Source organism: Haliotis rufescens, unplaced genomic scaffold, assembly GCF_023055435.1.
Source record: "Haliotis rufescens isolate VD_foot unplaced genomic scaffold, xgHalRufe1.0.p SCAF_55, whole genome shotgun sequence".
NCBI classification, from domain to species: Eukaryota; Metazoa; Mollusca; class Gastropoda; order Lepetellida; family Haliotidae; genus Haliotis; species Haliotis rufescens.
Window position 1 is genome coordinate 835,984 of NW_025964279.1, and position 8,681 is coordinate 844,664.

At 41.6% G+C, this 8,681-nt stretch overlaps 2 long non-coding RNA genes across 2 annotated transcripts; both read right to left on the bottom strand.

Annotated features, from left to right (window-relative positions):
- Positions 1-22: 22 nt before the first annotated feature.
- On the bottom strand, positions 23-3,042 carry LOC124144943. The gene is made up of 2 exons (XR_006862493.2): positions 2,908-3,042; positions 23-463 (listed from the first exon to the last, which is right to left on the bottom strand). It is a non-coding gene; the product is annotated as an uncharacterized LOC124144943 (long non-coding RNA).
- A 4,067-nt stretch (positions 3,043-7,109) lies between these two features.
- LOC124144944 lies at positions 7,110-8,681 on the bottom strand. Its single transcript, XR_006862494.2, has 2 exons — positions 8,458-8,681; positions 7,110-7,429 (listed from the first exon to the last, which is right to left on the bottom strand). It is a non-coding gene; the product is annotated as an uncharacterized LOC124144944 (long non-coding RNA).

The following is an 8,681-nucleotide window of genomic DNA, read 5'->3' on the forward strand; positions in this document are numbered from 1 at the left end:
CATATTTCAGACAAAAATCAGATACGATGCACATTTTATTTTGATCGATTTGCTTGCATACGCCCGGAACACAACAATATGAAAATACAAAGTCAATCATTTTTTCAATTGGGAGAAATTGCTTTAATAGCAAGGTCCATAAAGGTTGAAGGTCCACCCATTTCTACAATAACATTTCTTTCTTCTTAGGGTGTACAGTGTGGAACATTTATATAGTCTGAAAGCACCAAGGAACTAGCATTGACATCAGATGGTTTATAGAGACTTCGAGCTGTGGCATGGGTAAACATTACTACAAGAATCCCGGTCTGCTACAGTGTTCTATGGGATCTGGTTAGAAAGTCCTTGCAACAAAATTCATGTTGATCTTCACAAAACGCCCATTCGATGTCAAGAACGTTGGTACAGTTGTGTTTCTGTGATTCTGGAATGCAGCGTTCACCATAATCTGGGTCACAAGGATCTGTAAATAACAAATTGATCAAACAACAACCAAAACAAACAAACAAACAAGGAGTGTAGCAATTCTGAAACACGGGTTAGAAATGGTGGTCCAAAATTATTGCACTAATATAGCGACATGCGTGCGTGCGTGCGTGCGTGCGTGCGTGCGTGTGTGCGTGCGTGTGTGTGTTTGCTTGTACTAGTCCGAACTGATGCCTTTTTATAGTGCCAGCACACTGAGATACCATGCCGCAGTTTTAACATGAATACCCCGCTCAGACACAGTATACTGACTCCGAGCCGACCAGTCCTTGTTTTAGCCCCTTAATGCCGAGCGCCAGACAGGGTAACAACAAGTACCATCTTTTAACGTGGCCGGGAATCGAACCCCGCACCTTCCGCTCTCCGGGCGGGCGCGCTGCCACTAGACCACGGTCTTCAGATTCACTGACTTGGTTGATGCGTGTCATTGTATCCCAATTGAGTAGATCTATGCTCATGATTTTAATCACTGGATTGTCTGGTCCAGACTTTACAAACCGCCGTCACACAGCTGGAATAGTGCCGAGTGCGGGGTTACACAACAAACAAACGAACAACAAACAAACAAACAAACACACACACACACACACACACACACACACACACACACACACACACACACACACACACACACACACCGTGTGTGTAAATAAAACTGCAAAAAATAGAAAGAAGTGCACCCCAATTCCGATTTGTCCTCATTGTTGTTAGTTTGATTAGTTACTTGTGTCATCAAGTCATGAATGTGTGCTGCCAAATTGCCAAACATATTTTCTGTGTAAATAACTAAAGACATATTATCGTACCAAATCAGTTTAAAATATTGTTGATATAAAACATCAACGCGGAAGAATAACCACCGAAACAAATTCCATTAGCCGTACAGACAAAATGGCGATGAAAATTATATGGATGAATCGCTGAAATTCAGTAATGACATCAGGTGTTCGCGAACAGAATAATCATATCCTGTCCTACAGGTAACACCTGCCACTCACATACGTTACATCAAAAACACAAGCAAAAGTACCATTGTCCCTCTGAACCTTCATTTTTCAACCATGTGTTAAAAATTGTGACATGCCTTTTATATTTGGCTTGGCATGACATTGGTTGCTTGTGATCCAATTTCAACCTGGTGACAATGGTTGTCTTTTGCAACCGTCTTTTACAGTTGAAAGCTTGAAGATACATGAAGACATTTAATGCGAATACCATGTTATACTGTATTATGGTAAAATAAACATAGCTAGGATCGTATGTGTGCACATGAATTAGCCATGAAGTGGTTTTGTAACGAAATTCCACATCACGAAGAAACAGGATCCGCTATTTGGCCTTTTACGCCAATTGGAATCTGGGCAGATAATCGCGACTGGGTCTTCTCTGGCGTTGATGTTTTATATTTACATTTTTCTGTTGGCGCTGTTGTTGGTGATGTTGACGTTGACGCCGTGGAATTCACCCATTCTTTTCTCAGATTTAGTGTTTATAATAATGGGCACCTACGGTGAATACTTTTATAGATATAATTTATAGTTACAGTTTATATAGAAAATATAATCGTTTCATCGAACCAACTTTATATCCTGAAAATATACTAAAGTTCACAAGTTAGACTAAGCCTGGACACTGGCCTTTAGAAACAAAATAGCAGAGCTTCTATACGTTGAGACGTGTCAATAAATCTTGCATGTATGAGTTATTTAAAAAATATATTAAAAACGTAAGATCCAATTCAATGAATAGATGAATAGATATAGGAGGATGTATTCATTTTAATAGACATCCGTAAAGAGATATGTGACCCGTGTCGCAGACATCAATGAGATGACACTGCTACCATCCAAGAGCGTCAGTGGAGCGATGGAGCCTGCTCTCTCTCACTCTCTCACTCTCACTCTCTCACTCTCGCTCTCTCTCTCTCTCTCTCTCTCTCTCTCTCTCTCTCTCTCACTCACTCACTCACTCACTCACTCACTCACTCACTCTCTCTCTCTCTCTCTCTCTCTCTCTCTCTCTCTCTCTCACTCTCTCTCTCTCTCTCTCTCTCTCACTCTCACTCTCTCTCACTCGCAAAGCCCTTTCTGTAATTCAAAATTCCTACCTCATGCAAGTGTAGATTTCCCTCTGAATATCCCATCTCACTGGGGCTCCTTTTCAATTTAAATGGAGTTATTTGTTTCCATGAAACATATATTTTCAATGACTAAGCGCTAGTCTAATTGTACCCATGTTGGAAACGAACCCGGGCCGTCGGCGTGACGAGCGAACGCTTTAACCACTGGGTCTTTTCCTATTTTCCCAAGACAATATAGGTATTGCATGACAGCGACACTACAGGAGACTGTTCAGATCACTCCGTGAACAAAATTATCTCAACCATTAAACCATGTTTTACCATTACTGACTTGTACTTACATGGTAAATGAGAGGGGTCATACTTGACCGCATACACATCTGCAACGCAGACGATGACGACGGCGACGGTTATCAGGAGACCGTGGTTCATGGTTGCCGCACCTGTCTTCCTCTGTAGCGTTGTGGTATGTATGTATGGTTTGTGCAACAGCTTTTGTGGTATATTTTTGTGTATGTTAATGTGCTATCACACATATCCATTTACTGCATCTGTTTGTAGGATATTGAGAATCGATATGTTAACTTGATAGACGCGCGGCATATGGGAGAGAGGCATGTTTGATCAGGGTTACAACATTCAAGGCCTCAGTGAAACTTTCAAAAGTGTCCCTATTTTGACTTGTATCATATGTACCTGTGTTCTTTTTTCTGGCGAACTGTTGACTTGCACTTGCCATCGATGGGGCAGGATACGCTCACTTTTTAGCGAACACCTGTTATAATCAGTGATTGATTGTGATTATTAAACACATCCTAATGATATACATCGGAATCGGGGGCTCGGGTGGCCCAGGCGTCTAAGGCGGCGCGATTCGCTGTGCAGAGTTGCGTCCCTTGGTCACGCCAGAAACCTATGATTGTGGGTTCGAATCCCGGTTCGCCCCGATTATGTCTCTAGGTTTGTCAGTACCATACCCATGCTCGTGGGTTTCACCGAAGTGGTAAAAGTCTGAGACTTGCATCACTTCGGGCTTTCCTCCCACATTAAGCTGACACTCTGTGATATAACTGGAATACTGTAAAAAAGCGGCGTTAAATAAAACTCACTCACTCACACACTCACATCGGAATCGAACAAAGGACTCTGCTTTTGGAACTGGAGAACTGGAGACGAAGTTTTCTCCGAAATCCCCTGATTATTACTAGTTGTGTCTTTTTATCGATAACCGGGTCGTGGTCAACAGGGTCGAAACATCGGCGACAGTGATAGGCTTTGACCTCATAAAAAATTCTGACGTCATTAAAATATGACGTTTACATTGATGTCTGTCATACCAAGCATGTTGTTTACCTTATTCAATAACCATTTTACGTGTGTTTCGTGTGGTTTTTTTGGGTGAATCCTCCTTCTTGGTTACATGGGAATTCAATGTTTGCCTTATGCTGTATTCCTGTTATGTCATTGATGTCATATTTCAAGCATTATTCATATTACTGCATATTTATCCATGCTGAGTTGTAAATATGTAAAATACTTCAAGAAAAAAGGAAATGTGCTTCATATAAAGTTCAGTAAAATATTTTTATTCAGAAATTAAATGATGCATCTTTCACAGCATAGTCATGAAGGCATCTCCTCGACTTTCAAGTGGTGATTCACAACTTTCACGTGCATGTTTATTTAAGGCGCACAATTTGGATGTTTGCGTGTTTGTTGAGGGCATGATACTCACACACGTGAACAGCAAACAATAATTCCTTACCTGTCAGGTGCCCATAAAAAACACGTTGATTTACCCTACAAAACGTGTACACAACGCAAAGGCTTGCTGAAATCAACGTCTACGTTTTAAAGTTTTAATGTCTTGGCATGTTGAGGAAGCACTGCATCCGGACCCAACGTCCAGCCATACGCCAAATTTCGTTTCCACGTCACCGTCTTCGTCAGGCGCGCCTAACTTAGTGTAGACAGCTTCCGAGATTCAGAAGACAAGACTGGGACAGTAAACAGATGAGTCCTGGTTTCATCTGGACAGCTATAATAGTCGTGCAAGGATCTACAGGCGTTCAGAAGAGTGAGTGAGTGAGTGAGTATGGTTTTACGCCGCTTTTAGCAATATTCCAGCAATATCACGGCGGGGGACACCAGAAATGGGCTTCACATATTGTACCCATGTCGGGGATCGAACCCGGGTCTTCGGCGTGACGAGCGAACGCTTTAACCACTAGGCTACCCGACCGCCCCAAGAACACTTAGAACACTTGCGTTACTCAACAACGTCAGTTTCGGGGACGGAAGTGTAATGGGGTGGGAGAACACAACTCATCATTGTTATTGTGTTATTGGCAGTCGGAATTGCGTATGCTACCGTGACTACATCGTTAGGGATCATGTTGCGCCCTTGTGCAAATGCAGGGAAGGGACGTAACGTCACGTTGCAGTGGGATAATGTAACAGACGTTTTGAGACAGAATAACAGTGATTCATTGCCATGGCCAGCCGTTTCTCCAGACCCCCCATAGTATATGTCTGGGATGGGTTGGGTGGACGCCTACCACAGGACCAGAATCAGCAGTTGGGCTAATCTTTGGTTGGCATTTGGAATAACATCCCCCAGGCTGTTTTTAGTCATCTGGTGTCTTCAATGTACCGCCACTGCCTCGCCTTTATCGGCGTAAATGGGGTTAAACCCGATATTGACATCGTTAATTTAATTTGTCACACAACTCCTCTTCTCATGTTGCCAGGTATAGGTTTTGTCAATGAATTTGTTATGATAAAACATTGATCAGACGAATTACCAATTATTATGTTGTTACTGTATTTTTAATAATTTATTATTTCATTATTTTGAAATATCAAAATGTACCCTATTTACAGATACACAAGTCTCTATAATGACCAGTCCATTATCACAACAGGAAAATCTCATATGTTTTGACAAGCCATCTCTACTCCACTGTCTAACAACTGGGGTGTCTGACAATTGGGGTATCTGCCAAATAGGGTGTGACTACAAGATGGCCCAGAATTGCAATTAATGGCATAGAACTGTTTCTGTGTGCACAATTCTGAACAGGGTTTAGGAATCCTAAAGAATTTGAAAACAGGGTCAAACAGGAAAAAGTGAACTGTGATTGTCACCATGATACCAGGGTCAGGGGGTAGAATGACTTATGCTTTAGATGTGAAGCCTTGACCTGCACACTGCGTATTGGTATCTGAGTTGGATGGTTAAAAACGTATACAGTATTGTACGAGGTCACTCATTTCACAGGACAATTGTTTATTAAGCTGTATATATATATGTAATATCGTTATGTTTTCTCTCGATATTATCAGAACCCAAGTAATGCTTTCGAGAATGTGTGAGGTGACAGCTGAAGCAATATTTTGTCACGCTAAAAGTCTGTTTAATGAGTAAAATGTGAACGTGTAAACTGGTGTACTGTACGTACCCCTCGATGTGTTGCTGGAATATTTCCTCACCCGACATATATCAATATCACGACCTTCAAGAGAAAGTAACTGTGTGACGGTTAAAGTTATGTGTGTGTCCAGATATTGAGTGTTAGTTTATGATATTGAACGAACCAGGTTTGATTGTACTGACGTTTGGTATTTACGTACAGTGAGGACAAGAAAATACACACCACATGTACAGATACAACTCCGCACAAATGCCTATCAAACAATTCAAGTTACATATAGTCGACATAGGGGCGGTCGGGTAGCTTAGTGGTTAAAGCGTTCGATCGTCACGCCGAGGACCCGGGTTCGATTCCTGACATGGGTACATTGTGTGAAGCCCATTTCTGGTGTCCCCAGCCGTGATATTGCTGGAATATTGCTAAAAGCGGCGTAAAACCATACTCACTCACTCACTCATATATAGTCATTACACTCAAGTGATCAATCTGAACTTTCTCAAGCTCTCGAAGGCTCCACATGACTTCCCGGGCTCGAATCACTCCCCTTACTATTTCAAATGTCCATGTATGATGGTATTTTCTGTGTGTTTGTGTAGAATTTATAAATATTTTGGAGTCGCATGTGGTTGGTGACGTGGGTGTGCGCGTTGCTTGAATGACACATGGACCCAACCCCACCCAACTCCCACACCACACCACACCACACCACACATTGTAGCGTGGCTTGTATGATGGTATTTTCTGTGTGTTTGTGTAGAATTTATAAATATTTTGGAGTCGCATGTGGTTGGTGACGTGGGTGTGCGCATTGCTAGAATGACACATGGACCCCCACACACCCCAGGAGCTATCGCTACATATGTATTTGTCCACTCTTTACAAACTTATGAAGATAATAATAGTTTTACATCGAGAATATCTCAATTCGGACTGACGAAACCTATTTGATAGTGATTCATAGACGCATGGAGTTGTATCCATGTTATGATTATTTCAACAATCAGATTATGGCACACACTTCCATTCGTGTTTCAATTAACGAACAGGAACCAACAAAACAGAACAGTTACTGCACTGTCGCAGTGACATGGATTGAGCAAAACAAGGAAAACAGTCATATTATTTAATCAGTCATGACAGGGGCTTTACAAGTGACAGAAAGTTCCGTGTTGATGGTAGCCTTGAAGGATTACCCGGATATGCTTGACATGTGACCCAGAAGGGCTTGCCAGATGATCCAAGGTACAGACAAGCCCCGGTCATACACGGACCCGCCTGGGCCTTGTCTACTTTGGACCACCACTTGCGGTGGCTCCTCTGCAACAGATAGTGCATGTAGGACACGTGGCAAATTCGGGACCAATCACATCCTTACAACGCCCACTCTGCTTGACTGGGATGCAGGTTCCGCCCCATCTTTGACAGGGGTCTGCAAATATACAAATATACAAGTTCTGTACAATGTAGTTCACATTCATAAATAAGAGTGTTACAATATACCGATTTTCGATGTCCAGGATGGCAATCAACGAACAAAGGAAAACTATACAGAAACAATATGGATACTGAGCTTGACTATCGATTGTTTCTATCAATGTTATGAAACGACAGGCAGTCAAACAATGATACTTCATATTTTGAAAAATCAAAATACGCCTTGTTTGAAGATACACGAGAGTATCGTATTAGCTCTATAACGGCGGCATGTTAATAATCGACCCGAGAAACTAGTGGTTGATATCACGAGCATCGTCCCACGCCGTCAGGATACGATGACATACAATGAACCAAGTCACCAAGCTTGACCATCCGATCCCAGGCTAACCCACTCTCGCCTTGAAACCCCCAAGAGAAAGCAGACACATTAAACTACGGTTATAACGAACTCAAATGGACCACTAATTTTAGTTCGTTATAACCGTAGTTCGTTAGAAGCATATATACAGCATGACAACAGCAAATGATCGGGACCAAATAAGTAAGTTCGTTATATCCGTCAGCTCGTTATAAGCGTGTTCGTTATAACCGTAGTTTACTGTGTGTGGAACACTTTTTACAGTCATTTTGCATATGTACATAAACATAGGTACAAATGAGCGCAAGTTGCATTAAATTAAGTCGATGGAATTGAAATATGATATCAATTATCATTGTAAAAAAGTGTTAAAAGTGTTATGGTATAACAGGGAAATCTACCGACATGGGAAAATTTCACAGGTGTTATATATCTTTTCTCATTTGAATTTACAACTTCTTTATCTCGCTATGAGAACAAAGCTCTTCCTTCTCTCGGGGAAAGCTTTGTCGTAATTACACTTCATAAAACTGGTTTTATATTTGGCAGTTCGAATACAATTTATTATGGAAAAAGTTAAAAATGCTCTGTATTCTGAAATGGCGAATTCCAATGTCTTACAATCTGTGCAAAATAGACGTAACATAATTATAAATACTTACATGGTATCTTTGCATGCACGGGGTGGCTGAACTCGACTACAGCGAGGAGAACAAACACTGTGAAGAGGAGAAAATGTTTGCAAATCATAACGAAGACGGTCTGGAGCGAGAGTGTCGAGGAAGTGTGCGGTGCTCAAGTGTCGTCTCGCTCCGATATGTTCGTATTTAAGACAACAAGTGTTTTCTATATCGTATACGTGGAACACCCTGACAAGTTGATTGAT